The 13,808-nt window shown below is 37.6% G+C and overlaps 1 long non-coding RNA gene across 1 annotated transcript; it reads right to left on the reverse strand.

Moving 5' to 3' along the window:
* Positions 1 to 2: 2 nt before the first annotated feature.
* Positions 3 to 9,915, reverse strand: LOC141432331 (uncharacterized). The gene is made up of 3 exons (XR_012451818.1): positions 9,666 to 9,915; positions 2,930 to 3,332; positions 3 to 90 (listed from the first exon to the last, which is right to left on the reverse strand). It is a non-coding gene; the product is annotated as an uncharacterized lncRNA (long non-coding RNA).
* Positions 9,916 to 13,808: the final 3,893 nt, after the last annotated feature.

A 13,808-nucleotide genomic window follows, 5' to 3' on the forward strand; every position in this document is an offset into this window, starting at 1 on the left:
CCCAGCCCGCGGACACGGCGGCGCCGCCCGCGCTCAGTGCGCCCAGCGCGCCTCGGGTTACGAGCTCCCTCCACCGTGGCCCGCAAGTATCTGCATACAGATCATCATCATCACTTTAACTTTATTGAGAGAGCACAATAAATACGATTTTTTGCGATAAAATACGACGGATAACCATTATGCACTACATCTGTACATTTTGTTGGTGGAAACTCCTGTTAATGAGATAATTGACTGCCGAAATATGGCTAGATGACGTTAGAATCATGAGTCCATTTGATGTTACAGTCTTGCTTGCGATTAACTCATTTTGTTATTAAACCAATCAGAAACGTAACACAAAAAATGTTAAACTTGTCTAACAAACAGACCTCACGATTCGCGCCAACTAGCCTGTCACAAGAAATCTTCTTTGTAGTATGCTTTTTCTAAGCACGATAAAAAAAATGTTTAGGTGCATGTCGATACTCAGTTAAGATTCTTACATCTAACTTTTTATTTAGTTTCACCTGTTGTCTGTGTAATCAAATTTGAGCCACTTCTGGGGGTTAGTCCCACTTCGTCTAAAAAGCAACTGGTCTATGTAGCATGTGGTCTAAAAAGCAGCTGGTCTAAGTAGCTAGTGGTCTATGAGGCAACTGGTCTAAGTAGCAAGTGGTCTATAAGGAAACTGGTCAAAGTAGCAAGTGGTCTAAAACGCAACTGGAATCTGGTCTAAAACGCTTTTCGCCTAAAACGCATCTGGTCTAAAAATACAACTCGTCTATAACGCTACTCGTCTAAAACGCTTCTCGTCTAAAATGCAACTGGTCTAAAACGTTTTTAGTCTAAATCTCATCTCGTCAAAAATGCAAGTGGTCTAAAAATAAATTAGTCTCACTATCATACGTACGAAATCTTTTTTAGGAGGCTTCATTACGACTTAACACTAATATTATGAACGCGAAAGTTTGTTTGTTCGTTACAATCACGCGTAAACAGCTGAACGGAATTTGCTAAAATTTTGTACGCAGGTAGGTGGGTGCAAAATTTCAGTGTGTGTCTGCTAGGATAGGACATAGAATATTTTTATCCCGGTAAAGTGTTCCTGTGGGATAAAATTAAATTAACTTACAACGTCAAAAATCAATGGGAGTCAGACTGCAAGCGGAATAAACAATAAAATACACGTAATAAAGTTTGAATTTTAGATTGCTTACTGGCATGCATACTTATGTGTGATAGTCTGATAGGATAGCTTCTACTCGAAATATGATTTCTAATAAATCCTGTAGTTTTCGTTTTTAGTTTGATAATCAAGGGTGGAAAGTGAACCATTCCACCTGAGATATTTCAGGCGCAAATAGTTCGAGGGTAAAATGGGTACTTAATTTCACCCGAGTTAAACATTCTACTTTTCATTTCGACTGTGAGGAAAATAAATCTATAACTGGTTTATCTTCAACTCCGTGGCTACTAGTTAAAAAAAATACTTTCCACCCTAGAGATGAACCCGCAATTTACCACCAGGCTATCTTCCAATGAAAATTAAACTTTCCAAACAGAAGAGATGAAAATATTTAAATCCGCTTATTGTACTAATATTTTATTCTTATAGTTAAAAATTAATTGTTGATAGTCAATTATTTTATTCAATTAAATTTATTTCTATTCAACTACTATTTTTTTCGCTGTAGTGAGGTGAAAAATTGTGAATTTCGCTCGGCTGTAAAGTTGTTTAGCATCTCGTGCCTTGAAACCCTCGGCAATGCTCACGATTCCTTTTTTGAACCCCTCGCTTAGCTCGTGGTTCAATCCCAGAATCCTTCGCTTGCTCGGGTTTCAATATAAGCACTCGTGCCAAACAGTAACTTTCCACCCTTGCCTAACAAATAACTATTAGACAAGCTTTTATTTAACTTTACGATTGGGCTCAAGTTTGCTATACATGCGTATATTTGCTGACAATGTAATAATATGGTACCATAGAGCTGAACTGATGATGGAGTAACGAAACAATAAGATAGTCCTGCCGTGTTTGGGCTCATCACAATTTCCTTGATTAAGCAAAGGAAAGTATGCACAGTGGGCAATAACAGCTTGTTTTAAAAAAAAATTTTAGACATGAACGTATTTCTTTAACGTATGTTATATAGCTAGTAGATAGGCATAATATAGGTCTAAGAAATAAAATACTTCTTCATATTTAGACCAAGTGGCGTTTAAAACCGATTATCAGGTAGCTTAAGACCACTTGTTACTTAGGCCATCTGCGTTTTAGACCTATAGCTATGGTGTCTTAGGCCATTTAAGTTTTAGACTACTTGCTACTTAGACCAGCTGCTTTATAGACCACTTGCTACTTAGACTAGCTGCTTTATAGACCACTTGCTAATTGGACCAGCTTTCTTACAGACCACTTGCTACTTAGACCAGTTGCTTTATAGACCACTTGCTACTTAGACCAGTTGCCTTATAGACCACTGGCTACATAGACCAGCTGCTTTTTAGACCACATACTATATAGACCAGTTGCTTTTTAGATGAAGTGAGACTAACCCCTTCTGGCATACAGTATACAGGTCCGGTGACCATACACAATAATCTGGCAGTGGGATTCTGGTGGTTCGGGCACAATAATTGTTCCCGCAAAAGGAAATTCCTCAATAGTTAATGGCATCAACTGGAAAGGCCATTGTCGGCTTTCCATAGTAAGTCAGCCCTTACATCGAATGGGCTTGGTTTTTTTTCTTAATGAAAAATATTACTATGGAGACCTGACTAGGCCTTTGGTACGGAAATTTATGGATGACAATACAAGTATAGTCAACCAAAAGCTTGTAGGTACCGTTAAATCCGGTTTTTAATACATTTTACAAGCATTAGGTATTGAACACACAGTTAATTTTTAGAACCACACATAGTAAAGTGTTAAAATCAAGATCTCTACCTTCGTATTTGAAGATGCGGACGGGGCGCTGCGTTACTTTGGACTTTCCGACTGATAAAGCGTATTTTTGAAATCGACTCTCCGAGAACAGCGGTTCTGGCGTAGGCGCATTGCAAGCCGCTCTCAGGATCAGCAGGAACGAGGATTCGGTGGCGTTGGCGTCGGCGGCGGCGCGGGCGGCGAGCAGCAGCAGCAGCAGCAGCGCGGCCCGGCGCCCCGGTCACGCGCCGCCGGGCGCCGCGCGCGCGCTCCCGCCCCCGCTCCCGCACGATGGGCCCGGCGCTGTTTCGCGCTCCGCCGCACAAATTATGCGTTCCACGTAATTGCGCGAGATCAAACGCCCGCTGATCACTTCGATGACGTTCATAATGCGATCGATGCCTTAGTTACGTAGTATTCTTTTCTAAACGGGATAAAAATAATTATGGGTAAGAAACCAGTAATAATATGTAGGTAGGTATCCAATATGCATAGTTATTATCGCACGACATAAGAGGTATTTTTAATGACTTCAAAAAAGGAGGAGGTTCTATGTTCCAATGTTTGTATTTTTTTTATGTTTGTTCACGGAATATTTAGTTTAAAAATCCGATAGATGTCACTGGGATCGAATTAGATGGCGCTATCGTTTGGTTGCCTCAGATCCTATAAAAGAAAGAAGTTTTATTTGATAAACATACCATGCTACGAATGTAAACTGTGTGGAGTTTCATTGCATGAACCCTATAGTGGACCTCTTCTTTTTGGATTGTACGGGCATTGTACAATGTTTGTTCACCGATTACTTAGTCAATAGTGAACCGGTTTTCAAAATTATTTTTCTACTCGAAAGAGTACTCTTCTGAGATGGTCCCATTTTCACCAAGTCAAGATCTGATGATGGGATCTTAGGGAAATCGAGGGCAAACCTCAAAATTTATAGGCACACCTATGGCAATTTTGACATTTTTAGCATTAAGATAAGCATTTGCATTCAGAAAGTATCATTTGGTAAACTGGACCTGATGAAGAAGACCATAGATGACCAATGGAACTCGTCAACGCTAAGTCACAGAATAACAAGTTTACCCTACAGTAGGCCGACGCCTTTGAAGTTGAGCGATACCGCAGCCTGTATAGGTATTTAAGCAAGTAAGGAAGGGTTGTCACAAATTTAAAATTTGGAAGGTAGATGTCTTTTACGAATTGGTACATATTGGTTTTGCGAAATCATATAAAACAAAATGAATTAGGGGTTGGCATACTTACTAGGGGTAAGAGTAAGAAGTATCAAAATTATACAATTTTTGAAATAAAAAACTTTTTTTTCTATAAAATTTATACTTTCATAGATTAGTAACCGACAAATACTTTCAATTTCTAGACTTAACGGACTTAAAGTTCCTGTTATTGAATTTAATTACATTAAAAATAAATAATTATCTATAAGTATTAATAATTTCGTCAAGGGGTACGGTAGACTCGAACGAAATGCACATCAAATTGAAGAGCGCAAAAAAATATTCAATCCGAGTCGACAACTTGTAGGCGGAAAATTCGGATTATCGAGTATTTTCAATATAAACTTGAATAAATTACTAAGTATAATGGCGTTGCGAAGTAAACATGTCAAAGTCATCACATCAAAGTGGCGTTAGTGTCACGTCATCATGTGTCACAGGTTTGCATTTCGTTCTCCATTGTGACCTCTTAAGTGCCCCACACACGGTACGATTCGTCGATTTTCATCAGATCGATCGTACAGACGAATCGTACCGTATATGGGGCCCTTTAGGTCTAATTTCTTTGATTATGAGACAGAGACATCATACGTAGTCGGTCCCAAAGTTCTGTCACTGGCACATTATTTTTAAATTTAGAACATGATTTTAAGAAAATTTGATTGAATTCTATTTTTGAATGTTTGACAATTATTTTTGCAGGTTGTAGGACCTTGTGCAAGATCGGCCCGGATTGCTACCACCATCTTGCTCGCTAATCCTGCCGTGAAGCAGCAGTGCTTGCACTGTTGTGTTTCGGCGTGGAGAGTAAGACAGCCGGTGAAATAACTGGCACTTGAGGTATTCCATCTTAGGCCTCTAGGTTGGCAACGCATCTGCAATACCCTGGTGTTGCAGTTGTCTATGGGCGGTGGTGATCTCTTACCATCAGGAGACCCACTTGCTCGTTTGCAAAAAAAAAATTAAAACAATAAACAGTCATTCGCTGCAATTTCTCACGATGGAGTGGACATTGAAAGAAAACCGAATAGCTGTTTTAGCATTGCACCGCTGTGGTCAATCGCCAAGTACCATTTTCAAGTTGCTCAAAAAATTAAATATAACGCTTAGGTTTGTGTACCGTACTATTGATAGGTACAATGAAGTCTCCAGTGTTGAGGACAAGAAAAGAATTGACCGGCCTCGCTCCGTACGAACACCAGCAGTGATCAAAGCGATCAAAGCGCGCATAGCAAGAAATCCTGTCCGAAAACAGAAGTTGATGGCTTTGCAGATGAATGTCAGTAGAAAAACCGTCAAAAAGGTTTTAAACGAAGATCTTAGTCTACGAGCATAAAAAAAATAGAGTGGGCACTTACTTAATGCCCGTCTAAAAACAATAAGGCTTAAAAGATCCCGGAAGTTGTTAATGCGGTACGCGAAAAATCGACACCGTGATATCCTCTTTACAGACGAAAAGATTTTCGATATTGAAGAGAAGTACAATAAACAGAATGATAATATACGCTAGGAGCTATGAAGAGTATTCTCTGATCTTATTAGGGGCCAACTGAGGTTCATTTTTGCGAAAAAGGGGTCAAATCAGTGCAAAAGTGTACCAAGAGACTGTTTTGGATAAGCATGTCAAAGAACCCAACACGCTATTTTCGGGACATAATTTTGTGTTCCAGCAGGATTCTGCGCCAGCACACAAAGCCAAGACCACTCAAGCCTGGTTTGACCGTCAAAAAATCAACTTTATAAGACACGAAGATTGGCCTTCCTCCAGTTCGGACCTCAATCCTCTGGACTATAAAATTTGGCAGGTCTTAAAGGGGAAGGTCTGTGCTAAACCCCATAAAAATTTGGAGAGCCTGAAGTCATCTTCAAGAAAAGCAGTCGCTGAAATAGACATGAAAATGGTGCGTGCTGCGATAGACGACTGGCCAGATTAAGGGCCTGTATTAAAAACAATGGAAGTCATTTTGAATAATTTTAAGTAATTTTAATTCTTTATTAAATGTACTTTAAATTGGTATATAATTTATTAAAAACTGATGGGTACTTTTGTTTTTGTCATTATTTTCATTTGTGACAGAACTTTGGGACCGACTACGTAGTTATTTGGGCAAATAAGATTTAGGAGAAATATCTACTGGTGAAATATCGATACGTAGGTTAGCCGTTAAATTGTTTGTGATAATAATTAAGGCTGGGAATATACGTCAGATTTTTTGATAAGTACGACAGTCTTTACTGGCAAAAACATTTTTCAAACATATTATTACGAGTTTACATTTTACCCGAGCGAAGCCGGGTTTTCATCTAGTAATTATATAAATAGATGAAATCTTAGTTCCTTATTTATGCGAGATGAAGATTTGCACGCACTCACAGTACATTGTCGTATGCACCATAATAAATTTTATTATAAACTAGCTTTTTTCCCGTGGCTAGCCCCGCGTGGAATTCGGTTATCGCGCGCTGTTCCCTCGGGAACTGTGCATTTTTCCAGTAGCTTATGTCACTCTCTGGTGAGCTCTCTGGCCCATAAACTATCTCTATGCCAAAAATCACGTCGATCAGTTGCCCCGTTTCGACGTGATAGACGGACAAACATACACACAAACACACACACAGTCGGTTCCATTCGTGTTCTTCAGTGATTTTTATTCTTATTTACTCGTAATTAGCTACCTGCCTGATGTTGTAATAGTGAAGTCTAGCGAAGTGAAGATTTCTGGATTCTGGACCATATTGTTGTTGTAGAGAGATAAAATTATTTACAGAAAGACTTGACCCACAACTTCACACGAGCCTTAGGTTCGGCAGTGGGAATTACGGGATTTTCATAAATACTCGTACTCATAGGAATTTAAAACAATAGAAATTACGAGATTTTATCCCTATCCCGTGGGAAAATTGAGGTAAAAACTAGCCTATGTTTTATTCTTGATGCCCAGGTATCTATGGTTTTAGAGAACAACATGACAAACATGTCATTAATTTGTTACACGTCAACATTTAATTTTGTTAATCCTTCACGGTTGCGACGGTTACATATTAAAAATGATAAAATTCAATGATGATCTAGAAATCAAATTTATTGACTGTACCTAATTATTAAATTAAAAACATTTTTGTAAAATTTTCTGGTAAGACACATTAACGCTTTCCCCGTTTAAAAAAGTATCAGTTCTCATCTTATTAAGCGCCGATTAGCCGACGAGTCTATTTACCATATCTAAGCTCTACTACTTACTACCTACAGGAAAAATACCATATTTTGGCGGCAAAATATGTACTGTTCAATACTGTACACCAATGAAACTTTGTTTATAACTTTATTTTGGCACTAGAAATGAGGATCTGCCGAATTCTACCCAAATTTAGGGGTTCTACCCCCTCCCATTTTCTATGTAATTTTTTGCGCTGAATCGAATGAGACCATTACTTATCTTATACCTAGGATCAATATTTTGCGAGATTGAAGGGCTTTTGTTGAAAACAATATCGGGTTTGAGAAACAATATAGGCTTCTCAGGATGTCTGAGTGCAATCAGTATGTATTATCATCATCACATCCACATCTTGGGAAACTATTATTAGTAAGTGATGTTTAGATTTTTTTTGTGTATGTTTTCAACTAAAACCTCTAGGTACGGTTTCATTCGATTCAGCGAAAAAAAATACATAGAAAACGATACATCACTCGTCTAGTTTGTAAAATTTGCATTTTATAAATTTCTGCCCCGCCTGTTGCGGTTGCCTTGGTAGGAACCCTAAATTTTGGTAGGACTCAACATATCCTCATTTCTAGTACCAAGATAAAGTTATAAACAAAGTTTCATTGATGTACATTTTTTTGCTGCCAAACTGTCTTCAGCCTTACTTTATCTGTAGTATAGATATTACTTGTCTTAATGCAGGTGATTGTACTTGAATTCAACTGATATATGAACTGTGATATCCACAATAAACAAACCTATTCGTAAAAATCTCGTAAACTTTCTATGCAGTTCTAGGGCTCAATAATGAGGTATCCTTGAACTGATATGTCATAGCACCTGGGATAATGGAACCCATCTATGGTTATTAGGTACTTTTCCTTATTAAATAGTATGGATTTTATGTACAGTTTTATAAATAACTCAATGGTTTGTTTAGACTAGCTATCTAATGCATCAAAACAAGGTTTAATTAGCTATTAGCCCAGCGGTGAAATAGCGACGTAATTTAAAATAAGTTCTACTGCTACATTTAGATATTAGGTATGTAAATAACTGTAATGGGTCTTATTTTAGTTATGGCGACCGAGCTTTTTCAAGAATTCTTTTTCGTTAAATCGTGTTTTTGTTTGTAGCAGATAGTATTCAAATATGCATAAATAGTACAACATGAACCAAAAAAAAATATATACATAAGAAGAACATATTAAAAGACGTTTTGTCCGACCTTAATATCGTTTATTTTATTCATTAGAAAGATGGTAGGCGATCTTGACGTATTTTGATTGAAAAAAATATGTAACAATTAGCAAGGACATATAAATATGATCATTTTACTTACATGCTTTTGGCATCGTAAGTAATAGTTACTGTTTTTTTTGCAATAACCTTTCAGAACTATTATACTATTACTTTTACTATTTAACTGCCTATACTTATACGTATATATTTATTATTATAAATTTCCTTTAAAATTTACCCCCTTGCCGCTGTAGCGTTGTGCCTATTTAATACTTTTAAATGGACACTTTTGTATACTTACACAGAGTTGGTGCTCCTTTCCTCTACATTCCATATTCTCATAGTAAGCGACATTAGTTTTCCTTGTTAGGCAGTGCGATGTCACTGTGACATTGTCTGTGCAAAGGTTCCACTGAGGGTTATGATTTAGTTGGTTCGATAGTAGGTACTGTAAACTGTATAGTGAAAAAACTAATTTATAGAAAAACCGGCTAGAGGTTAATAGAGAGATTAGTGATTAACATTAATGTTATATTTTTGACCCGTAGGTATAACCTATTTTTTTTCTCAAAGCAATGATAATCTAGCTAACTTTGTAGTAAACACTAGATAAACCGGCGTTTGAAGCAAAAATAATTTAGTGACTTTTAACTTTTTCCCATCTAGTATAATATTAATTGCCAAATTAGACAATTAGTACAATTTAACCAAAATACCCTTTCCTCTAAGACGGTAAATTAAATAACTACTATGTATATACATTTTCTAAGCACTCCAGTTACGAATGAATACGTAAGTAAAACTTGTTTTGCTTTCAATATGTTTTAGGCAACAATATAAAATCAAACGTAATATTCATCAATATCTAAAAACTATGACAAAAATAAAACAATAAATAAAAGCAGCTTACAAATTTCGTAAAATAACAGCTTGTTTTTAATACATTCGTCACAGTGCACGTTACAAGAAAATAAATGCTATTTCAATTCGCTTTGCAAGTTATGGTTCTCTGCAGTTGGTTCAAATAAAATAATGAGCAATCAGAATGTGGAACATTTGTAAACTTACAGTATTGCTCATGCTCAGCCTCTGGTTCCAGGTCACTTTCGTTATCGCCTGATTGAGTTTGTATTTTATTATAATTTATTAAATTTATAACGATAAAGCAGTTTTTATTGAAAGTTTAATTAACACGTGGAAGCTTGATAGAAGCGTGCACGACGGTAGTGCAAGTGCGAATTGCGGAGCGTTGCGGATTGGTTACGAGAAGCGCGGTGCACGGCAGGGCGACGGATGGGCAATTCACCTCGCTCCCGGCGACGGCGCGCCGGCACTGGCCGTGGCGGGCGCGGAGCCGCGGAGCGCCACGCGCCGCCGCACGCCGCCGTACGTCGCCGCCGGGCGCGGGCCCGGCACTCCCCGCAGGGCCAGCGCCCGGCGCGCTTCCCTCACGCTCGACACTCGCTTGCTCACGCTCGCAACAACTCTCACTTCACTCGTCTTCCTTACGTACCTAAATCACCACTCGAGGTCCAAACACCACTTATACTAGCTGTACGAGTAGGTAATTTTCAATTGTTGCAATGCGTACTAAATACTTAGTTTTGACGGAACTGACTGCTAACGAAGGAACCGTTCCCGTTCAAGCGTAAGCCGTGTCAGCTAATATGCTAGTGCATGTGCACTTGTACATGAGCTGTCGTAGTAGGTACCTGTGGGCCTCTATCATCGAACAGAATGTAACCATGGTCATTCTGACCATGTAGTTCCGAAATTGAAAAGTGTTTTTTCACTAATAAACAATGTTTTAGTACTAATCCCATACGCTAGCCACATTCAGCCTAGCTAGCTTTATCTCCTACATGGAACAAAACCAATTTAGTCATTAGAGCATTGAAACGAAATAACTACAAGTTAGTGCTGTTCACTGTACCATGGCATGATTAAACGAGGTATCGATATCGATAGTTATATCTGCTTGTTGAACTCGTGTCATAAAACCACAATGGTACGACTGTTTCTTTTTTCAAAAAATAAAATTTTTACTCCATTTCCCAATACTTTTATGATATTGCTATCTAGTTATTCTGAAGACAAACGGGGTTCAGTTAACTTTTGAAGAGTTTAATTATTGTTCTTTAATAATCTCGACTCGCCTCGCTTCGCTCTCGCTCGTTCTCGCCTTTGCGAGAGGGATATAACAACAAAAACATGCTTTAAAAATGCGTTCCAAGTCTCGATTAAAAAGTAGTGAATCTCATAACAGCGCAGCCAAGCCTAGGTAGGAGGTATGTAAGTATATAAGAAAACGAATAATTGTGACTAAAATCTGGTCTGTTGTGGAATTCAATATTAGTATGATTTGTGCTGTTACAACCTATAATATACTTAGTGCTTGTTATAGCTTAAATTTAATAAAGATATTTTGACTTTGACTTACTTACTGTATTCTTGAATTTCATTTAATATTTAACAGTAACTTGCAACGACCAAGTCATACTAAGATGATAATAAGTTCTAGACTCATTCAAAATCGTATTTTGTGAATAAATACGTGCAATATAAAACTAACCAACTATCAGTATCAATGTACAACATAAAAGTCAAGTCCCTTGATCCCCACAGTCAACAATGATTTAAGCTTAGCTCAAAGCTCTACTCTAATTATGAAATGAAATGAGATTAAATCTCTTAAATTGCTAATTTCTATATTCTTAATATCCATGGTATGCACAGAGGGACAAGACGCAGAACTAAATTTTAGTATTTAAGTATTTCTCATTCGGAAGCTTTTAACTGCATGGTTGCCGGCGGTCGAGCATGCACGACCGCGGATAGTGGCCTTTTGAAAGTCAATTGAGAATCATCTCCGAGACGACGTCAATCTAGCGCCCATCCACGCTACGTAATGAAATTCACGACATGATTTACATTTTCCCTGCTACTCATCCTCTTTTTATTGGTATAATAAATAATGTGCGCCGCCGGCCAATTTTGTCAATCGCGTTGCTGCTGCAAGACATTATAAAATTAGTTGGTTTAAAACACTACAAGTCAAGGGGTATGCAGTATATATACTTAATGCCTATGCGTTAAAGCAATGAGGGCTATCGTTTTTTGTCTCACTAGATTTAGATTAAAATCATATTTAATACACCTTAAAACCGTACCATAAAAATATCGAGCATGCCACAGTGTTGCATAGTCCCCGTTTTGTTCGAAAAAAAGGGAGGACAAAGGTTTCCGAAAGACAAAACTGTCTCAAAACACAGACATCCATTGCCCCGGAACGCATATTTGCCATAATTAATTTCAGATATTGCAAAATATTCTCAAAATTATTCTAATTATGAATAAACCCGCGTAGCTCACCCAAAAACTATGAGATTTGACATTTCGGAGAACGCTACACTAGCGCCTCTAGTGGCGAATTCATACGCGATAGCCCTCATTCTTTGACTTTGTCATTTGGTGTAGCAAATAACGTAGAGGCAATCGTGTGATGGAGGAACATGTGTGGCGGCGCGGAGTCAGGGCGGCGGATGAGGGGCCGCTCGGCGTCCGGCGGCCGGCCCCGGCTCTGACAACCCGTTTGCTCCCGGCGACCCGACTACACCGGACGTCCTTATCGATCACTCTACTTTTTTAAGGAACGTGAATTCTGCTAGTGCCTATATCCGTTACTATTTACTAGTACGAGGCCTACAATTTGTGTATCGCATCCTTACAACATAACTATGCTTGCATGACTTAACCGCATCAGATATAAGAACTGCTTAGTTCCGTGTCGCATTCTTTAAAAACTGTTCTAAGGCGATTTAACGGTATCCGATTATTTGGCAACAAACGTTTCAACAAATATTGATTTAACAAACAACGTTTCGCAAGCTTTTTGTTTCACAAATTAAGTAATCGTTTTAAAACACCACATTTCACAAATTGATCATTTCAAAAACTTCATTTGACAATTCTTCATACAGTATATCATTGTTTGACAAACTATTCATTTATTATTTTCGTCGTTTCGCAAAACCACGTTTGTCAAATCAACGTTAGGCAAAAAACGTTTAATAAAATGTATCATTTGATAAACACTTTATTAACAATAATTTAATAAGTAAATAAGTAGCGAGTGCGAAATATTAAACTTTAAAGCGTTCCGTTAAATTAATTATTGCTTAACAATAAAGTCAATTGATTTTTTTTTGCCGTTTTTTTGTTGATGTCTAAATTTGTACCTATAGATTGGTACGGAACCCGACTCGCACTTGAATGGTTTTATAAATTATTTTAAAATAAGATTTTTTTCCCTCGCAGTATTATGTTTAGTCTGGACTAAAAGTGCAATAGATGAATTAGTATTATCGAAGGCCTCCCCTTCGGATCGACCATCAAACTAACTCTATTGCTTACTTTCCAGCTTCTACAACAAATGTTACCTGGAAAAATGGAATCAGATAGAATTTCATTATTTTTGATAATTTAAATACGGAGTCCATGATTAAAGAATTAAAACAAAAAACTGGCCAAGTAAGAGTCTAACTCGCGCACGAAGTGTTTCGTAGGTACTATTATCTATACAACATTAGACATTAACAAAAAATCGCAAGAACGTTTTTTGTATGGGAGCTCCACTTGTTGTTGTTGTTTCTTTAAAAAAATATGGCTCTGTCCATCGGAGGACAATTTTGCCAGTGTCTAGTAGTTTTTGCCGTTGTACGGTAAAAAAATTCTAGAAAACGAAATATGAGAGGTAATGGTGGTTGAACGATGACCGAGCTCCACTTAAATATTTATTTAATTCAATTTTAAGTACTCGTTGTTATAGCCGTCACAGTAATAGGTACATAATCTGTGGAAATTTCAAGTGTCTAACTATTACGGCTCGAGAGATAAGAGCCCTGGGGTATGGAACCCTAAAAAACCTCTTATAATGAACTTAAACTACATTTAAAAATCAAAATTTACTTTAGAGTTAACTTTCGTTAAAAAATAGAGATTTCATAGATTGTTGGACTCCTGAAGGCACAGCCTGGAGGTCAATTTTTGAAAGCACATCATTCAAAAAGACTTATCCATCAAAAGTGGTAAAAATCTATGAAATACTACAAAGCTACAGACTGTCTAAAATTTTAGACTAGGTACGTCACCAGCACCTATTGGTGACACAACAAGCGTGCATAAATATTTGATACGACTCTATTTCTAGGG

This window comes from Choristoneura fumiferana, chromosome Z, assembly GCF_025370935.1.
Source record: "Choristoneura fumiferana chromosome Z, NRCan_CFum_1, whole genome shotgun sequence".
NCBI classification, from domain to species: domain Eukaryota; kingdom Metazoa; phylum Arthropoda; class Insecta; order Lepidoptera; family Tortricidae; genus Choristoneura; species Choristoneura fumiferana.